Source organism: Cololabis saira, chromosome 13 (assembly GCF_033807715.1).
Source record: "Cololabis saira isolate AMF1-May2022 chromosome 13, fColSai1.1, whole genome shotgun sequence".
In the NCBI taxonomy this organism is placed as follows: domain Eukaryota; kingdom Metazoa; phylum Chordata; class Actinopteri; order Beloniformes; family Belonidae; genus Cololabis; species Cololabis saira.
Genome location: NC_084599.1, coordinates 31,345,081 through 31,366,469, shown reverse-complemented (window position 1 = coordinate 31,366,469; position 21,389 = coordinate 31,345,081). Strand labels below are relative to the sequence as shown.

Genomic DNA, 21,389 nt, shown 5'->3' with positions numbered 1-21,389 from the left:
TGCAGTAAAGCATGTTTTATCCACAAATATGTGTCAGGCCCAGGTTCTAGGGTCAGACACATGCTTTTATCCTCTTGTCCGTAAGTGTTTAAAGCTCAGTATCAGCATTTTGTTTAAGCTAGATATGAAAAACAGTCTTTTAACTTGTGGATATGAAGAAATTGAACTGTGTCACCTTCTGAATGCAAACAGACTCGCTGCTGTCACATTAGATAAGGACAGGCATTGTAAGGCAAAGGTACATCATTAAATGATAAAGAGTTTGGGGCTTTCATTCTGAATTTCCCTGGATGCAATGCTTCGTGTCTCATTCGTGCTATATGGAAATGGTTTTCATGTAGGACGTTTGTGCTCGTGACAGCTTGTATAATCCAGTACAGTGAATGCTTGCGGTGGCCGCAGCAGGTAGGATTACTCTTAAAGAGAACCTTTATGCAGCCTGGCTGGATAAACGTCGGCATGTATTGCATCTGATGTGATGAGAGGAATCAGTTCAGTGCAGTAACATTTTCTTGTTCTGTATTAGTGTATGTGGTTTTTCTCAAGTAGGAACTTGATCTTTTTCTCGTGGGTGGAATTTCTTTTGATCGGCTGTCGATTGTACACGTCTTCGGAAAAGATGCTGATATCGCTGATGTTGTTGTACGTGCATCTGGAAACACTTCTCCTTCCAGTTATAATCTGCTTGTAATGTGTTGGAATTGATGTCAACTGTGGATTAATCCAATGTTTGTTATAAAGCAACTCAGTAATAACTGCAAACTGGACCTTTTATTGTAAATAGGTATTACAATCAACGAGTGAGCTGTTATTAATTTGTCTATTTAATCTTGTTAAAACAGGAATGGTCCAATGGGAGCATCTTTCCTTTCTGACACCTACACAGACCCAAACAATAATAGTAGAGTTACAAGAATGATTCATTTTGATCAAATTCTGCAATCACAAGCATAACAGCGCCCTCATTTTACCGCAAATGTATCATCAGCTGTAGTAATGCTGTGAACACAGGGAGCCTGAATCAGTTAAAATGTCACCACAGTGTGATGCTTCAGTCTGCATTTGTAGCTCCGAATTCGGTAACATTCACAAACTTGAAAGTAGAACATCAATTGCTATACCGCTGTCTCTGCTCACTGAGTCTAATCCGTCACTCCTGCCAGAGCCCTGACCTGGTAAAGCAGCAGAAAGTCGAGTGTGTTTGTAGTATGAGTTTGTGTGCTTGTGTGCTTGTGTGCTCCTGTCTGTGAGTACACGTCTGTTTGACAGTGTTTACCTGTTCATCCATGTGTATGCGTATCTGCGGCGGTCTCTAGATGCCGCCTGTTTCTCTGTGCGTGGAGAGGGCTTCGCGTGCTTACGCAGACATATATATTCTGAGCCATGCACTCTTTGAGGTCAAAATGGGGCAAAGCGGTCGCATAAGACGAAGACAGCAGCCGGGAAACAAGAGAGCGGGTGGAACCGCACCGGGATAGCTGCCATGTTTCTGAGTCGGCCTCTGCTTTAGCGGAGAAGTACACTCTGCTCCTGAGGAAAGAGCAGGTGGAGATGGCGAGCGGAGTGAAGGAGGGGAACGACTGAGGGATGAGAGAAGAGGAGCATACGCAGGCAGGCAATCAGGAAAAAGGATGCTACCAGCAGAAAATAAGCGGCTGAGTGGTGGAATGGAGAAGTTGCAGCTGGAAGATGTTCTGGTGAAAGTTTACCAGGGGGACTGTTGAGGATGGACTGCATCTGTATCCTCACTACTAAGGTGAGACGTAAACACTGATTAGTTTCATTTAGGGACTGTAGTAATCCCATCCTAATCCAAGCATTTACATTATAGATGGCATTTGTGCAATGGATCATAAGATATACTTCTTGCATAATTTATATCCTATGAAGATGGCATACTTTAGATATGGTAGATGTTTGAGCTGTAGTTGTATTAAAGTGCTTTATAAATTAAGTTGAGTTGAGTTGAGATTAGGCATGGGGCGATATACGATATAATCGTATATCGCGATAAAAAACGGCCGCGATAACGTTATCGTGGGGTACTGTAATTATCGCCATTTTTTTTTTTTTTTTTTTTTTATTTATTTATTTTTTTTTATTTTTTTTATTTATTTTTTTTGGTCACACAAGGCTACCAGCCAGGTAGAAGCCAGTGTTATTTTTTTCATGTATTTTATTAATATTATTTATTATTATTATTATTATTTATTTAATATTTTTTCAGAGAGTAGTACAATCCGTGTGCATTTGACTACTGTGGCACTTTATTTTCACTCAATCTTTGTGTTGGCCATGCAGCTTTTGTTTTGTATACTACAGAGCAGTGCCTTTATTTTATTATTTTTCCAGAGAGCCGTACTAAGTAGCAGGCAGCCAGCCACTGTTAAAGTTTCAGAGAGTAATACAATCAGTGTGCATTTGGCTCTACTTTGTCACTTTATTTCTATTTGTCACTTATTTCTTTCGACTCTCAGGGAAGTATTTTCTTACAAAAAAAGAAAGTTCAAATAAGTACCGGTACCGGTACTATAGTTTACACTTTGTAATGCATAACATTTACAGTACACTATTTGTTCTCTACCTCAAGTGTCACTGTGTTGAGAATGATTTGAGAATAAATGTTCTGAAGGAACTAGTGGATCCACGGTTAGTGTTTTTCCTTGCATTTTAAGAATTTTATAAGCGACACGCTAATATTGTGATAATATCGTAATCGTGATATTTTTGTCCACTAATATCGTGATATGAAATTTTCATATCGTCCCATGCCTAGTTGAGATAGTCCTTAATTAAGAATCACACTTCATCCTCTAAACAGAGTATGCAAGTGTGAAATGAAGCATGATGGAGGTTTGGTTAATGGTTAGAAGTGCACCTGATCATAATTAGCCACATCAAAGTAGGATAGATTGTTCATTTTATAGATGGCTTAGGCAATTTATGAATTAACTGATTATAAGGTTTTAGAGAAAGGGGTTGTGTTCTTGTGAAGTATCATTGATGAAAGTGCCGAGCTGTTGCTCAGCTGTTGGTCTGACAACATGTGACATCCAGAGAGACAAGAATCTGGGTTGATAGGACACATACTTCAAAAGACTGGCAGGCTTGATGTGTAGGTACGTGACGGATGCACTAGTTGACTGTATGGCAGACTGCTCTCCAGGCAGGAGATAAAGCACATCTAAAAACTAGGCTGTACAAATTAAGCACATGCATTATGCACATATGTGCCATCTCAGACATGCTTGGCCCATTTAAAAGCAATAAAATTAGTCTGAGCTGGGTTTTCTTCAGTCGCCACTGTTCCAACAATTGATGGATGCAGAATGAACTGTTACTTGCACATTGAAAAATGGCAGCTAAGACGATAAAGCATGAATGTCAGGGTGTGTTTTGAACTAGGTAATTTATGAACTGGGTTTTGCAACCTTATCAAGAATTAAAAGAACAATGAGATGTGACCATGTAAAGAAAGATGACATGCAATAATAAATGTGGTCGTAACGATGACATGACACACTTTAGAAAAATCCCACCTTTAAGGCATTTATGGTATTGGATTGCTGGAGTTTGTAAAGTCTTTTTGGTACTTTTAGTTCCAGGTAGTGGAAGTAAAGATAGAGAGACACTGTTAATACAGGTGAGAGCTATACATTCCCATTACTCTATAGACTTATGGTCTCCAAGCAGGTTTTATCTTTGGCTCTACAAAGTAAGTCAAACCAGAAAACTTCATACAATACATACTTATTTCAATACATTGGCATTAAAAAAAAAAATAATTTTTACGTAAACATCTGAAACATACAGTAAAGAAGTAGATATACTTCAACATCAAAGCTGTGATTCTGTTTACATGTAGCTAACTTTCTGGTCCAACTCCTGTCTTATCATTATCAGTTTCTCTGCCCTTTTTGGGGCTGCTGAAATTGGGGGAGAGTCTTAGATATAGAAATATTAGAGACCTCCTGCAAAATCAGCATCACGCTTGTCTGACAATCTTTTTTTTTTTATCTCAGAGTTCAGCAGATTTATTTCTGAACCAGGAAAATCGTGATTAAATTCTTGTATTCTGAGCTTAAGTTTAGCGGTTTGAGTCTCAAATTAAACATTTTCACTGACATATATCAATACCTGTGTCAAAATGGTTTCAACAGGTAATTAACAACAAGGATAATAACATATTTGGCACCCTGCCAACTGAATGCATTTGTAATACAGTAACTGTATTGGTAAGACCAGGTCTACTAGAATATGGCTCAAAAGATTTCCATTTCGTACAATGCATTCCCCCATGTGTAACTTCACTGCACATGTACTGCAAAGCTGAGGCTGGAGTGTGTGGTGTAAGTTAAATTAGTGATCTAGAAAGGTTAAGACCGCCACCTTTCTGACATTGGCAACTAATCGTGTCTCAGCATTTCATTAGCCAATTAATCTTAGCAGTACACGCGTCTGTGAAGTAGCTTGTCACGCCCACGGGGATCAGGGATCCCCTCCTAGATTCAAATGCTTCACCTGGTTCACTTCATGAAAATAAAGAGTTCAAAAGAAGAGGGTGGCCTGACCTCCATGTTCAGGGGTCTGTGTCAAATGTTGTTTTTGCATCTTTGCTCAACTTTCCTGTTTAATATATTTTCCACAACAACAATGACGTGAAGTAGAGCTTATGATGGTCAAAAGTAAACGTGCTGTAAAAGAATTATGTAAATGTGAAACTGATATCTCAAAATACACAAAAAAAAAAATGCAGAAAATAGTATATAAAACCCGCCTTCAAATTTTTACTGAATTATAAGCGTTTCTGCTTCCGGAGAGTGTTGCCAATTACATATTCCTTGCACTTTTCTTTATGTAGAGATTTTGATAAATTTACTCCAATTGTTTTTGTCTTCTCTGATTTAATGTAGTTTTTAATCCCATGCTGCTTTTATGAAAGAGCAATTGTTGTTCGGCCTTAGTAAATGTCACTGCCCTGCAAGAGAGCAAGAGTTCCTCCTAAGAGGCTTATCTGCTAATAGACTTTACAAAGGTGGAGCTATTTAAGGACAGACAAAGAAGAGGGAAGCGGAAATAGAATAGAAATAGAATAGAAAAAGAGACAATATTTAAATTTCTGAGTTACATATCCAGCTTTGGTGTTTTCTTTCTTTTTCATTTGTTTTTTTTTGCCTGACTTTGGTTGACAACTACTGCATTCCACCAATGCGTGCATCAGTGCCACTATCCAGCTGGTATGATGATGTAACTCTGAGAAAGGGGCCCAACAGATGAATCAATGGAGACGGCATGAGAGCAGAGAAGATGAGGGGGATAATCTCTGCAGCAGCTGCGGGACAATTCAACCCAGAGATATGAACCTGTAGAGGACTGACAGACTGATGCAGGGCTGCTATCACAAGTGACCTTAATTCATGAGAAATATAGCCAAAAGTTAAGCGTCTTCATGGCTTTGTAAGAAGATTGGACTCAGAGTAAGGACTGCCTGTAGTACAGCAAACATCTATTAGACAAGTCCTTGAAAATGGACTACAGCAGCTCTGCAGCCTCAACCAGGGTAACGTATTTTCCCTTAATTCATTCTTCAAAATGTTTGGCAACGATCAGCGTAGAGAGCGTCACTAATGAATGACGGAAGGAGCTTTACTTTCACCCAAAATATCTTGCGTGAATCTTGTTTATTTTTTTGTTAGTTCTGTTTAATACATACCATTTTAGGCTGCTTTTAAAGCTTGTTTTGAATTGAACACATGTGTGTGTTTACATGGAATTTGCATATGTATTTTTTACATATGTCAGTCTCCTCTCATACTTACTTAAATACAATTAAAATGCACTAATTTAGTTATTTTAAATTATTTTTATTGTTTGTATTTTAATTGTATTTAGCCAGTTAGCATACAAACGTGTCTTTGGTTCAATACGGCAGCTTCACACACATGTAAGAGTGGATATGTCAGAGGTGCTGCAAAGCCCCAGGACTGGGTGACCTCCAAGACTAGCTGAGGATTTAAGGGGAATCAAACCAGGCTACGAGGTTGCAGCTTTCACAGTGATAACTACTTGCTAAATGCTACACACAGTGCTGGTTCTGCTGTCCAGTTCCTCCTGCTTAACGCTGTGTTGTAATCTTCACTGCAGGATCATAAAATAATATCTCTTGATCCGTTCTGAAAAGGGATCAGCTGTCCTGGGAGTAAAATATTGGCACTCTGGTGGGGTACGAAAGTCTCACGGGCAGACGAGAGTGATGTAAACATGTGAATGTCCTTCCGATTCAGTAGGGGTTATGACCGCGAGAGAGAGGTCACACCTACACAAAATACAGACAGGGCAGGGGCAGTTATGGCATCATCACATTTTATGACATCCTCTTGTTTGGTCTTATGTTTGTCATATTTGTAAGTTTTTTTTTTCTTTTTTCTTTTTTTGGTTAACCTAATAGGCAAGGAAGCAACATTACAGTGTTTCTACACTTCATGCCATGTTTAGGCACATCCAGAGCTGCAAATCCTATTAAGCAGATGACTAATCTTTGTGAACATACATGTTAACACACGTATACAACAAGGCTGGAAACCAACGCAGTTTTCTTTTGGACATTAAACGTTATTTCTAGGAAACAGGAAACTGAATAATTAACAGACAACTGTATACTGGTGTTTTCGTTCTGCCAGTATAAATGCAAAAGTTGCAGTAGACATTGCAGTATAGAGAGAATGACAGCAATCATGTTGTTTTCTCTCAGAGATTTACACAATCTTCTTCTAGTTGTGCAAGTCAGCAGATCATTAAAATCCATATAATAGCCACATCCAAACCGAGTTTTCATTATATCACCTATGTTGTTATTGTGCTGCTATTATGGTATTGTTACGCATAATTACAGCCCAGAGACAGTCATATCAAAACCAGTTCCCATTCCCCTCCTACCACCACAGAGCAGCCCTCCAGTATATGTTCAGAGGTCTTACAATCTCAGTCTGTTACCTTCTGACAACAGTGACCGGTACCTACTGTGAATGTCTCTATTCTTTCGGAAAAAAAACAATGCTTTTTTTTATTCTGTGGATTTTCTGACCTCTGGTGTCCCACTGAACTAGTTTTCTGCAAAGTGTGTTAGAGTATCATGCTCTGTGGGCAAATAAATCTTCAGTGTAGCACTGATTTGATGCTGAAGAGTATATTATTTTTGCATGAAATAACAAAATGCCATCATGCTGCTGTAACAGTGCTCTACTTGGCCCTTGATATTTAACATGTAAGCAAGAATTTACCTGATTTAGGTAAACCTACTTCAGATGAGTTGAGTGTTACTTCAGTGTGAACATGAAACTCAGGGAAAATCTTACATTGAGTATGAAGGACTTAACGCCTCTAATCTGCTTCAAGTTTATTGCAGGACGTAGAAATGGATCATTTCTACAGGTGCATGAAAATATGACAGTTAAAAGAGAAGTAGTTTTTCTAAATCTCTCTTTCCCTCCCTACATCTATCTATCTATCTATCTATCTATAAAAACAAAGTCTAGATGCTGCGGTATCTGTGTTTTACCACTTAGTGGCAGTGCATGTATGACCAAAATAAACAAATGATGTGTTCCCAAATACTGTATTTCCCTGCAGTGACACTGACACTGATCTGCATTTAATATTCCACTACATCAGCAGTTGACTTGTTTATTGGGTTTTCTTTTTCATGTAAAATGTTCAATAAATAAGTCTTTTAAGACTGATATTTAAGACAGTTGGTATTTGCTGCTGGGAGCTTTCAGCAGCAATCAGGCGCTTCTCGTGCAGTATTAGAGGGAGGATGACAGATGTAAAGAGAGTAACGTTCACTCATGTGGACACGGAAAACACAGCTGGTAAAAGATGATCATGTGACCGGATTTGAAATGTTGATAAATGCCGTCACCTCTAATTGGTCCGCGTGTAGAATGGGGAATCCTCGGTGATTGGCTAATAGGGAACGTAAGAGGTTATCACGCACAAATACACACAGTGTAGTTATTTCTGTGCTGGCTGACCTACTAATGTTAACATGTAGTGCATGGCTGCTGGGCTCATGAGGTAGCATCCTCTCTCTCTCTCATTCCCCCCTCCTCTCTTCCATTTGTCATTTGTTTCTTTGCTTTTTACTATTTCTTGTGTTCTCCCATTGTTTTTATTTCTCTTTCTCTTCCGCAGTCTGGTCTGTCATACCACTTTACAGACCAGACTGTCTGTGTGTGTGTGTGTGTGTGTGTGTGTGTGTGTGTGTGTGTGTGTGTGTGTGTGTGTGTGTGTGTGTGTGTGTGTGTGTGTGTGTGTGTGTGTGTGTGTGTGTGTGTGTGTGTGTGTTGCATATGCGGGCATCGACATACATCTGCAGATGTCCATCTGTTTCTAACCTAAATGAACTGACTGGAGCTCGCTAAGACAGCAAAGTAATCACAAAAAGCCTCAACATTTAAAGAGCTGGCACCAACAAATCCTATTCTGTTCTGAACGATTCCAATTTGAGATTTCTCTGTGAATCTAAATCTCTGATTGGTACATAAATTCACAATTAATTTTTGATAATGTATATAATGTATATACGTCTGATCATTTCAGTTGAGGTCATTTCAGTTTATTCAATTCGGTAACACTCTGTTCAGTTCCTTTAAAATCAGTTCATTTGAATTCAGTTTAGTTAATTTCCTTTTACTGAAATTAAATTAAAAATTCACTTTAATTCCCTTCAATACCACTTTATTAAAGGGAGGGTAAGAGATTCCCCTTGACTTCTAATCCAGGGCACTCTTTGTCACTTTCAGTGAATGTCTCTTTACCATCTGCTGGCTGTAAAGAAAGCCTTGGTTGCGTAAACTGTAAACAAACAATAGTGTTGGCAGCCAGCACTTAAAAGCCAGACTGTAGAAGAACTGGACAACCCTCTGTGACCCTTGTATGGTTGCTCAAGGGGGCTTTTGAAGCCTCTTTTTCCTTGTACTGCACGAGGTGAGGTTCCAAAAGAGAGCAGCCAGAGGAGCTGCAGAGCTGCTGTTGAAAATGTGCAGCAGGACCTCCTGTTTCTGATGGTTTGGTGACAACATCAGCAATTACCTGGAATCAGCTTAATGCAGCGGATTCCTGGTAAGCACAAGCTGCCTTTCCCAGGTCAACCCACAGCTTGTCATGGGAGTCTGTTAACAAAAAATAAAAAAAGTAAAAACAGTATAAAACGAGGATTCTCCCTAAAATATTAATGGCTATGCTTTGTCTGGTCTTTATTCAGGACAATACAGTGCTAAAAACGAGCAGAAATGATGACAGGGAGCCACTGTCTGTACCAGCTGCCAATCAAAATTCCACACAGTTATTGCTTTACATAATTTTAATTTTACCTGATGTGGTAGACAAATATTTTGCCCCAGGGACAGTTGTCATGCGAAGGAAATGTAATTATTGCTATGGAGACCAGAACCACTTTTTGGAACCAGGCTGTGAATATTATTTGTGTTGTAAAGTCGAACAAATTTTTATTTTATTAGTTACATCACCTACGTTTCTGATAGGCCTGTGTTGAAAAAAATCGATTTCCCAATTCTAAATCAATTCTCATATGAATTCCTAAAAATCGATTCATATGTTTTTTAATTTTTGGGTTTTTTTTTTATTTATTTATTTATTTATTTATTTATTTATTTATCTATTTATTTATTTATTTATAATTTTTTTTCATCATTACATTACAACTTTTGGTTATTTTTTTGTTTATCCCCAAGATATATTTCATTACTTTATATTCTGTCTTGGGGTTACATTTGCAAAAAATGCTAAAAACCAAATGCTCAAAAATTAAAAACCAAAATAGACCGAAAATGGAACAAATAAAAACGGAATGTGGGAAAAAATAAAACCGATTTCATCCGTCTCTGTTTGTGCCCTGGATCTGTTTGGTAATTCTGCCCCACGATGTTTCTGAAAGCAGTTCTATCAGCATTCTGGGAGGTGATTGGTCCTAACAGCATCATTAGCTGCCAATACTTGCTGTTTAATCTCAATATAATACTAGTAGTAATATTTTGCATAACTACAGTCATATAATTCATGCAACAGCTCAAAAAACAGTTTTAATAACACTAACCCAAATCAATATCGAAATCGAATCGAATCGGATCGAATCAAATCTTGATAATCAATTCTGAATCTTAAGAATCGGAATCGAATCGATTCTTGACATTTGAATCGATCCCCAGCCCTAGTTTCTGAAGAGTGGTTTAGAAGGGGTATAAGGGTATAGAAATACATTTTTGTTTCATATAAATTCTCCTCACGTAGTACGAAATGACCATAAATAAGGTTGTAGTTTTTAAAGAAATGTTTTTAATGACTGCATTGTGTAGCAAATGTGCAGCATTCTCCATTATAGTTACCAACTTGTGCAGCACTCAGTCTTTACGGTGCAATCAGTGATATTAGAAATTATACAATGATATTATAGAATAGAAGAGCCAGGTGGCTTACCTCCTAAAACGTTTGAAGAGGGACTGTATATGCAGGACAAATTAAAAAACATCCCAAGTAAGACAACAAAAATGACTTGTCTGCCTGGATCAGTCTTTGGGCTTATACACATGCTGCCCGCTGTCTTGTCTACTTTTCTTTTGTAATATTTTCTCCAGTGACCTCAAAAACACAGTGTTTTCTCTTCACCGCCTGAATTCTTCCCCATTGTTTGATTCTCTCCATCCTCTTCTCACCCATACTGCGTTGTTTATTTTCAACTTGGGGTGAGAAGGCAAAGACAACCACAGCGACACTGCTGTGTGTGCTGGGCTCTGTTTGCATGTGTGTTACAGGCCAGATGGCCCAGCCATCAGCATCAAGAGTCTCGCCCGAGGAGTGAGCTTTAACTTGTTTGACTTCTGCTTCCCTTTATTTCTCAAAAGCCTCCTCCTTGCTTCTCTTCAACTTTTGCTCTGATCGTATAATTGAATTTATGCAAGTTTTTATACAATTATAATGAAGGATCAACCAGGAGTGGGGTCAATTTAAGTTGATGCAGAAGTATTTAAATAAAAATGACAAAAGTGCTAAACCAAATGTGACTGAGGAAATTAACGCAGCAGTGTATGTATGCGTGCACTTTTCTTTGAGATGTCATGGATTTTTACTAAGGGTGATGTAACAGCATTGTCTATGCTCTAATCCTCGACTCTGGGGCCTGGTTGTCTCTCTATCTCTCTCTTACCACAAGTGGCAGCTGGTGAATTAAAAAAAAAAGCCGGTGAGGGCAAAACTGGTGTCAAGATACATGTGGCAATGAATTTTACACTAATTGGCTATTTGAAGCTAGTGTTAATTTTTTTATTTTTTTGTGTAACTAAGAAAATTTTCCCAATGAGTTTATATTTTGGCATGGAAATGTAATATAGTAATATATAGTACCTTTTGGTTAGTTGGTACCTTTTGGTTAGTTGTAAAAGGTATGTTTTAAACAATTCAGTTCATGATTGCATTCTATACATTTGCTTTTGGACACTGATGGTAAAATTAATGAAACTGTAAATCCAGTGGTATATTCCCAGTTTTTCCAGACAAATCAAACATTAGCTCCTGGATTGAAGTTGAAAACACAGTCAGCTCAGGGTCTACGTGAGGGTTTGCATAAACCAGTGGTTCCCAAACTTTTTTTGCCAGGCTAGGCCCCCCTTTTGTACGTAACAGAATTTTCGAGCCCCCCCTCGACCCCAACACAGACACACACATCTTTTGCATTCAAATGTGACTGCAATTTATTTCATATATTGAACATATGTGCGAAAAACCTGTCCATCTCTGTAAAAATGTATTTTCAACCTGTCCAGCTCACAGAGATTGAAACAACAACAATTCAAACAGGAGCCAAAATCTGAACATTTGCTCTACAAAAATTACGCCTTTAATCCCCACATCTTTTCAGTGATGTGAGTGGGCTTGCTTCGTGTGTGCAACACATTTCTTTTTTTGCTTTTTTACTGTACAATACAGTATGCATTACTTTCAACATATTTTTTTCCAAAAATAACAATCTCCCTGAGGAAAAAAAACCAGAAGCAACAGCTAAACAAATAATCAAAATTTCAACAATTGCTCTGCAAAAATGTCAGCTTTAATCCCCACCCCTTCAGTGACTGTGGGGTGGGCTTGTTCATGTTACAGATCCTCTCAAACCGGGGTTGCAGGTGAGAGATTACCACTTGCATCTTCCTTCCAGTAGCACCGGGTAGTTGTGGGGCCTGAAGCAGCAGGTCCCCGGTTAGATTCCCGCCGGCCAGACCATTACTTTATGTCATTCTCCTTCTCTCCTCCCCCTATTTCCTGTCTCTCTCTCACGGCACATATGTATTGAAGGCAAAATCTTAAAGAAAAAAAAAAAAAAAAAAAAAAAACTTTTTTTATTTTTTTTATTAATCTACCTTCCAACCTCGCCGCGCCCCCCCTGCAATAGTGCCGCGCCCCCCAGTTTGGGAACTCCTGGCATAAACTTACTCTACCTTTAATGTCTACCCATACCATTATTAAAGAATAAATGGGTCTCTTTTGTTCTCAAGAAGGCTTTGTTGCGTGACAAAATGGTAACATTTACATAATACTGATATACAAGGACACATCAACACACTGACACTGAAAGTGGTTCAGTAAAATTATTTTACAATCTTAAGTATAACAATAAATGTAATATTAACTGTAAGTATTTACTATTCCAGTGGAATGGAATAGTAAATACTAACTCATAACTCATAACTCATAACACATACACGTTGTGACCTGTGAATCACTTGGGTATCGCTCATTCGCCGGTCTGGATGGTTGAGGGAGCAACGCCTGAGGCTGCTGCAGCGGAGCAGAGATCTCCATCCACCTCCCAGTGTCACACTGCCTCCGCTGTTGAAATTTATTTCGGGTGTTAGCTCAATAGCCCTCCAGAGCTGCTGCAACAAGCTCTGTGTGCACAGAATTTGCAAACAACTGCATCAACAGAACTAATTTGGCAGAATGTCCTACTTTTGGACGTTGTTTTTATGTCCGCAATAATGAATGACTGTTGGAAAATGAAAAAAAGGAAAATATTTAACTGATAAGAGATGCATATGAGGACAACAGGAGGCCATCCTGCTCTCCACACTGAACCCTGCACCTTCTCACCTGTCCATCAGGTGTCACTGTTGAAGCATTTTAATGCTTTTTATTTTTTAGTTCAAAGAAAACAATAGAAATCATACAAATTGTATAGGAATTTTGCAATTTTTTCCACCAAGTACTTACCCTCACCAGCACTGCCTCCTCTACAATCCTATTTTAATTTTATATTCCATTATCCCCCATTTAGGATTCTAACCTCATTTGCCTCTGAGGATTGCACTCCCCTGTTCTCCACCAGTGTTATATTTAGTTAAATCAGTTTTAGCCCTTTTGCTCTTGTCAACTCTCCCTTTCCCCTGTATAATGCTCTAACCTTTATGGTGTATGAATATTTACAAAAATATATGAATAATACTTAAAAAATATAAATAAAAAAGGATTTATGTTGAATCTAAAATGTCAAAATGGGTGATAGAAGACATTTTTTTGGTTTCTGTGAGAAGGTCTTTGCTCTTTTTCTGTCTTTATCTCATTTATCTTGGTGTTAAGAGGCGGGCCGAGAGAGTCAGTGGAGCGAATTGAGGGAGAGCGAGAGAGAGGGAGAGGGGCAGTGATAGAGAAAGAGAGGCAAACACTCACACAGAGACAGAGGAGACATAGGACTGGGACTGCTGCTGCTTCTGAGGACATCACAGAACACATCTATGCTGACACACACACTTATCTACTGGCACATTTCTTCATGAGGACTCACAAAAAGGCTGACACACATATGCTGACAACACCAACACACTGAGCACACACACACACACACACAGACACACACACACACACGTGCTAACACATCCTGACACTCTCTCCCAAACATTGGAACACGGGCAGCCAGTCACCATGTCGCTCTCTGCATCCTGACCAGCTACAAGGATTACCCTGATGAAGATGATGATGCTGAGAATGATGAAGAGCATGAGAGAGAGGATGCAGGCCTGCCACAGCTGAGGACCGTAGTCAGGCGGTGGGGGGGCGGGCTGGGGGGCGGAGGGGGGGGCAGCAGAGTGGGGGCTTTTTGGGATGGGATGGAGCACAGTTGATACAGCACATGCATGTGCATGTGTGTGTGTAAGCATGAGCGCTTGTGTGGAGGTGTGTGAGTGTAAAAAGTGTGCATGAAAGGTAGGATGCCCCCCCAGCGTGGGACCAGCTAGCTAACGTTAGCCACATGTTGTGCCACTGCAAAGTAGCATGCACCAACAACACCATATCTCTGATGTTTGGATGCAAGGTAGGTAGTGACTTTTGCGTGCATGTGTGTGTGTGCCTGTCTGTGCCTGTCTGAGATAGTTAGGGAAACGTATTGTGGGTACTGAGTAGAGTTGAAGTATTGCACAGTGAGAGAGACTGAAGAGGAAAGTATGTGCTGTGATGGTAAAGGAAAGAGGTTGTGAGGAAAGCTTACTTGTTGAGGTTAACTAAGGTGAAAAGTAGTAGCCTGCAGCAGAGTGTGAGAGAGGCTCGGTGTGTGTGTGTGTGTGTGTGTGTGTGTGTGTGTGTGTGTGTGTGTGTGTGTGTGTGTGTGTGTGTGTGTGTGTGTGTGTGTGTGTGTGTGTGTGTGTGTGTGTGTGTGTGTGTGTGTGTGCCTGTGTGTGTGTGTGTGTGCCTGTGTGTGTGGGTTATCAATGTAGAGTTAGATAAAAAGGAAGGCAGATCTGTGCTCTGTTGCCTTATTCCAAATAGAAGTTTATAGCCAATATCTTAATAATAATAATAATAATAATGAATTTAATTTATAATGCACTTTCCATTCGGAAATCTCAAAGTGCTTACAAGAGGAAAGAAAAAAAAAAAAAATAAAAATAATAATTTATCAAATTATCAAAGCTGGCATATGCTTTGTTAAAAAGGTGAGTTTTAAGTCCTCTCTTGAAAGTGTCTTCAGCATTAATTCTTCTTAATCTATCGCTAAACATTATTTTAGTGAATGCACGGCAAGTTTATTTGAAAAGCATATTTCATGTACAAGACAATTTAAGTGATTTAGACAATTCAGAGTTCTAAAAGTTGAGGTCTGAAGTGAAAAGCATTAAGACAAATCTGCTGGCAATATGCAATGTGGTATTCATTTTTTTCTTTTTTTCATTTGTATAAAATCACACAAAAATAAATATGTTTCAGTTTCTAGAGTAGAGCATGTGCATGTCACAAAATGAGTGAAAGGCAATATTAAACGAGATGTGAATCTGATTAAGTAGTAGAATTACTGTCTACACCGGACAAACTCTGTGTTGACATCAACTTTATTTATCAATTCAGTCAGCAACGAAAAGCTTTATAACCAGGTAAAAAACAGAGTGCAAACAGAGTAAGAAGAAAAAGAGAAAATAGTGCAACAAACAGAGGTCCCGGTCCAGATGGACCGGAGCCTCTTGCCAAAGGGGAAGGTCTGATAAAGGTTGTGCCCGAGATGAAAGGGGTCGGCTGTTATCCTGGCTGCACTTCTCCAGGTCCTGCTAGTAATTAGGTGGAGTACTATATTAGCACCTGGTATACCTGCCAAAAAAGCATGTCCTTTTTGCGCTTGGGTGGCTGCGGTATTGTTGAGCAGAGGACACAGAGGTGATGCATTTTTTGTTGGTTTTCATTTACACACCAGAACATTAGTTTGAACTGCAACATCTACAGAAGTCACCTACGTTGTTTTTAAGTGTTTTTGTAATATAAAATTGGCCAAGATGGAGTTATGGATCATGTTTTTTTTGCCTATTGAATGATTACTGAATAGAAAATCATTCCAAACAATTTTCCCTTAATACTGTAACTGGACTTTATGTTAGATTTCCTCAGTCAGGTTTGATTGTTACCCATATAAATGTATATATATATATATATATATATATATATATATATAGATATATATATATATATATATATATATATATATATATATATATATATATATATATATAATATTATTATATAATATTTGAATGTGATTAAAGTGAGTGAAGTACAAAGAGTTTCATCGATGAATTTATGAATTTAGACAACAATATAGATCTGTAGCTGGGCCAAAGAGTGCAGGATCAGTTTATTTGAATTGATCAGTAACTCATGTTTGGTGTTATGTTTTGCTGTTGTTGCTCAACTGCAAGCTCCCACTTATTGATGCATTTGCTTGTTTGTGACTCAAATATAATGTGTTTGCACAGATTTAGTCCAGTTGAGTCAGCAGTTAAACTTCATGACTCAATTAATCAGTTAATCATGGCTTAATAATGTAGCTTCATCTATACTGAGGGTAGAAGGGAGCAGTGGAAAATAATACCTCTGTACATGGTGCACTGGGGTTTGTTGAAGACGTTATTTTACTGACTCTAAAGCATGTGGCCCGACATGATACCAAAATGTGATGCACAATATTCTTTTTGTTTTTAGCTTAGTATATTGCAATATTGTGTGTGTTTTCAGAAACCATTATGTTATTGCACAATCTGAACATCTGTTTCTCTGTCTTTGCAGTCTACAACAAGTTCCTAATGTGTCTGGTCACTGATCTAGGCACTGAATAAAACACACTAGTGAATAAATGTGAATTAAAGTTTCTACGTGGCTGTTCCTTACAGCAGTTGTGATGTTTCCATGGTCATGCGAGGGGGTTGTTAGATCAGTCTCAGCAGATGGTAGCTCATCCAGGTTGCTCTTCCTCCAGGTTGGACTCGGGGCTAGTGTCTAGTGGGGCTAGTAGGGCTGTAATGCTCTGATTGATTTCATTAACTGTGAGGAGTTTTCTCATGCCTGTAATATGCCTTCTGGAATCGCCCTTTCACACAGCACTCATTTGTATCTCAGTTGTGCCACTATTACTACTTTCCAAAGCAGAAAAGAGAGATAACAGCAACAAAACAAAATTACACCCTTCTGCCTCTAGGACTTTCGCACAGTAAGTAATAACAGGAATGCAAGGAAATGTAATGAAATGGCTGTGGCTTTACATTGATGGGAAGAAGTTTAATTCTCCTCACTAGACAGTGGTATGAACCCCTGCATAAAAAAAACCCAAAAAGAGCAAAATGGGCAAATGAAAAACACAATATTTCTGTTTCAGCATACACACTCAAGACTTGTTTCAGTCATGGCACAGGGTGAAGCCCAATTAATCTATACAGTTCAAATAAAGTAATGTTTGAATATAATTGACACGCCTTTGTGTGCCTCCCCCTTTTCAACAAGCGATACTAGAGAGTGTGATTCAATTGCAGGTGAATCACACTCCGCAGCCTCCCTGTTAAGGTTTTATACAGAGGAGCTGGAGAAGAGACTCAAGTCATTAGTTAAACCTCAGATCCAGAAGGCATCATTAATCACTACCCCCAGTGTGGATTCAGTTCACACCGTAAAATGCTTAACCAGCTTTAAACCCTTGCTAGGATCCTCATGACAATTTGTCCAACTGGTCCACATAGGCTTTGTGGAGCTGGAGAAAGTATTTGACTGGTGATTTTGATTAGTGTTCCTCAGAATATCCCATGGGTAAACACCTGGAGCGGGGGGGGGGGGGGGGATTCTGGAGTCCAACACAGAGGCAGAGAGGGGCATTAACGATGTATGCATTCAAAGTTTCTAGCTAGTCACTGGGTTTTTTGAGAAGTTCCCGACCGTGATCTTTTTTTTTTTATGAAGAAAATAAATGGTTAAAAAGAGGAAGGAATCTAGTAGTGTGTGTCAACAAATTTGTTGGTGATGGATATTTCTGTCACTCCGTGAGGTCATTTTGAGTACACTCACTTCTTACCAGTATTGTGTCTGTGCAGTTTGGGTTTGACTGCCATACACAGCTGCAAAGATGTTGTTTTGAGAACTGTATGTTATTTTGTTTTAAGAGCACGCAGACAGCTATGTTCTGTAAAACGACTGTACTGGCAAGTCTCTGTGTCACTCCTGCACTCAAACTTGAGATGTATGTTTTAACCCTTTAGCCTGCAAAAGATAATTATATAATTATATAATTTGAGCCACATTTCCTAGTCTTTATTTTAGAGTGCTATTATATTATTTATTTTAATAGGATATACATCAGTATTCAGAGGGACATTTCAGAACAGTCCAATGTTTTGTTCTTGGCTGTTTTCTAGTTGTGTGTTATGTGTTATCCTGTTATCCTGTTGCAAGGCCTTTGACCTGCAACTAAGACTAAACTTTCTTACACTGGGCAGCACATTGGCTCCAAAATGCCTTGATAGTTTTTAGATCTCATTGCACCAAGACAGCCTGTACCAGACGCAGCAAAGCAGCTCCAGAACATAACCGAGCCTCCTCCATGTTTCAGTAGCTACAGTCTTCTTTGACTGCTCCATTTTTGTGTCTATAAACATAGAGCTGATGTGACTTGTCAAAAAGCTCCAGTTTTGTCTCATCTGGCCAAAGGACATTCTCCCAGAAGCTTTGTGGATTGTCAGTATATAGTTAGACAAATTACAGTCTTTTTGTCATGATGCTCTTTCAACTGTGGAGTCCTCCTTGGTTGTCACTGTGGTCTCATTATTGTACATCTTTTCTAGGGGTACCAACTCATATTTGCCCTGGCCAGTTTGTTTGTTTTTTGTTCAGTGTTTTGTTGAACCAAATTTTAAAACAATGTCTGATTTTATTTTATTGTCAGTTTTCAGGTCATTAGTATTTATAATATTACATTTGGAGATTATTTCAGTGACCATTGTGGGATTTGTATTGTGTAAATCCATATTTTGACAATATTCCCTGCATAGTTTTAACACTAAAACAGTTCCTTGATATCCATAACCCATTATTTAATCAATGCCATCACGCCCCTCAGTGTGCAGCTTTTCTTATTACATAACATTTGGCTGTACAAGGAAAAGCTTAAGCTAAAAGAGACAATCATCATCTTGCAAGTACTCTGGAACTGTTGAGTGGAAATTCAACATACAGTATGAAATATTAAAGTCCTCACTGCCCCAAAAACCTAAGAAGTGGTTTGCTTGATGTGGAGGAAATATTGGTGCACTTGGCTGCGTTTATGAATAGCCATTTAACACACCGCTAACCCAAAAATGCCTTTATGAATTGATAAATGAGCCTGTCTCAACAAGATCAGAAAACTAGGCAAGGTCTGGTGGTATGAACAAGAGACAAAGAAGGAGATTGAGGCTGAGAGGAGGGCGATCAGTTTGCTCATGGATGTACAGTACTACCTTGTAAGAAAGTGCAGGTAGACCTTAGGACTGGTTTTGTACATGAGTATTTGCATTCCTGAGAATGCTGCTGTTGACTGTGCAGCACGTAGGCTATACTTGTCTGTATAGACTCCACTGCTGTCCTATTAGATCACCTCATCGTGAAGGCCTGTTACATAGAGGCTAGAGAGAGAGAGAGAGGGAGAGAGAGAATTAGTTTACGCAAATGTCAGCCCCAGTAGGAGATGCATAAATCAAAATATTAGTGTATCTTATGGATACTACAAAGTTGTACTGACAGAAAGATTTCTGGGAGATGGTTGTGTTTAAATGATCAGTTTGCAGACTTATATCTTTACATCTTTTGTTCACCTGAATCCCCTTTTATGTTAAATAAGTAAACAAACTGTTGCAGCTCTAAAGAAGCAAAAAGAAACAATCTTATGTGTGTGTGAGAGAAAGAGACAAGTCACGTTTCCATTACTCCAGGATTTGCACAAAAAAATACTGACAAGTATTGCAAAAACCTTTTTACACTTTCATGAGGTGGTTTTTCCAGGCGTATCGATAATCCAGTTTATGGCAAAGGTGTAATGGAAACCCTTTTTGCGCATTTGAACGCCTCTGGGAGCACTGGATGTGAAGTCTAAAGTTGTCAAAATACAGTTTCCAGTTGTTTTTTTGCCTCATTAATATGATGTGGTTGTGCTATGACACCATGTAATTGTTTTGCATTACCGCATTACATAAGGGCTTTGCCTCTGAAAATCATTTGAATGATCGTCTGCTGCCTTAATCCTCCGTTGACTATTTTCGCAATGGCAACAATAATTTGTCAAAGATAAAAGATGTTTTTGTTCATCTTTTTGAAAATCGAGATATGCTTCTACATTGTTTGCTACAAGTTCTGTGCATGAGCAACATTTAGAGAGTATTGGTAAAGTGTACACCACAATCTGAGTATAAATGCCAGGGACACCATGTTGTAAAAGATTGATACAGTTATTCAAGGGGCAGGCTCAATCACGCACAGTTGGTTTCCTTTTGTTGTGTCAAGTGGCTGAAACAAGACAAATTTACATTTTATTCTTTAGAAACGACAAATTGCTTCAGTTTTGCTTCAGAAAATTATTTGGATTATAAGACATATTCCCTTTGAATCACGGCGCAAGGGGGAAAATGTGTATTTCCAGTGACTTTGTAATGCTAGCATATTAAAATAAGTTTTGACTTATTTTATTGAGATTTAAATAATGCAATGAATTGCACAAGTATTTCACTTGAGCTGACAGGGCGAATAATAATCAGAACTTTTCGAATTGAAAAGACACTGACGGCTGTATAATTTAATTAAAATCATGTGTGAATGTAAGATACATGTAGAGGGACAAGGAGGATGCATGAACGTAAATGCAGAGCAGTGAGGAAAAAACATTAAAATACATTAGAGTGAGCTTTTACCTTGCCAGCAATGTGTCCATTTCTGAATGTGTTTAGGTGCCTGAGAAGATAAATCAAACTCACCTTAACTAGGTCAGGCATGTGAACACATTCAAAATAGATGAATCTCTTCTTCTATTTCTGCGGAGGTCTGTGTTTTTGTCCTGAAGACACTTAGCTGACTGAAACCTCTATGAAGTCATCTAAAAAAAAAAATCTTCATTGGAACCAGACGCCTGTACGCTCCGTTCAAAACCTTATGTCATATATTGTAGATGTAATGTAGACATTGATTCTTTCAGATTAAACATTTAAATACAATTTAGAGAAAGGAAGCATTTCATTCATGTTATTCTGCTTGTTTCATGCAAATGTGCCCTCTTGCTGACTTTCCATTTGTATTCTTAATATGCATTTGGAGTGAAAGCATTCAAAATTAAATAATTGAGTGTGTGAGGCAGAAACAGTGACAGTGTTACAGGTGGAGCAAATTCATATTTTTATTATTTGTAATCACTGTAACAATGTTAGGTAGAGCTTTGAAAAAAAGAAAAAAGAGTAAAAAAGTTTATCTTGTGTGTTGAGTAAATTTAATCATGTTACTGCCACTATGTCATAGTTGCTAATTGAATGTGATCATCAGCTGTTAGCAAGAAATAC

The 21,389-nt window shown here is 38.5% G+C and overlaps 1 protein-coding gene across 3 annotated transcripts in view; it reads left to right on the top strand.

Moving 5' to 3' along the window:
• Positions 1-21,389, top strand: part of LOC133458595 (disks large homolog 1-like) — a 141,427-nt gene that overhangs the window by 6,950 nt on the left and 113,088 nt on the right. The window lies entirely within an intron of this gene.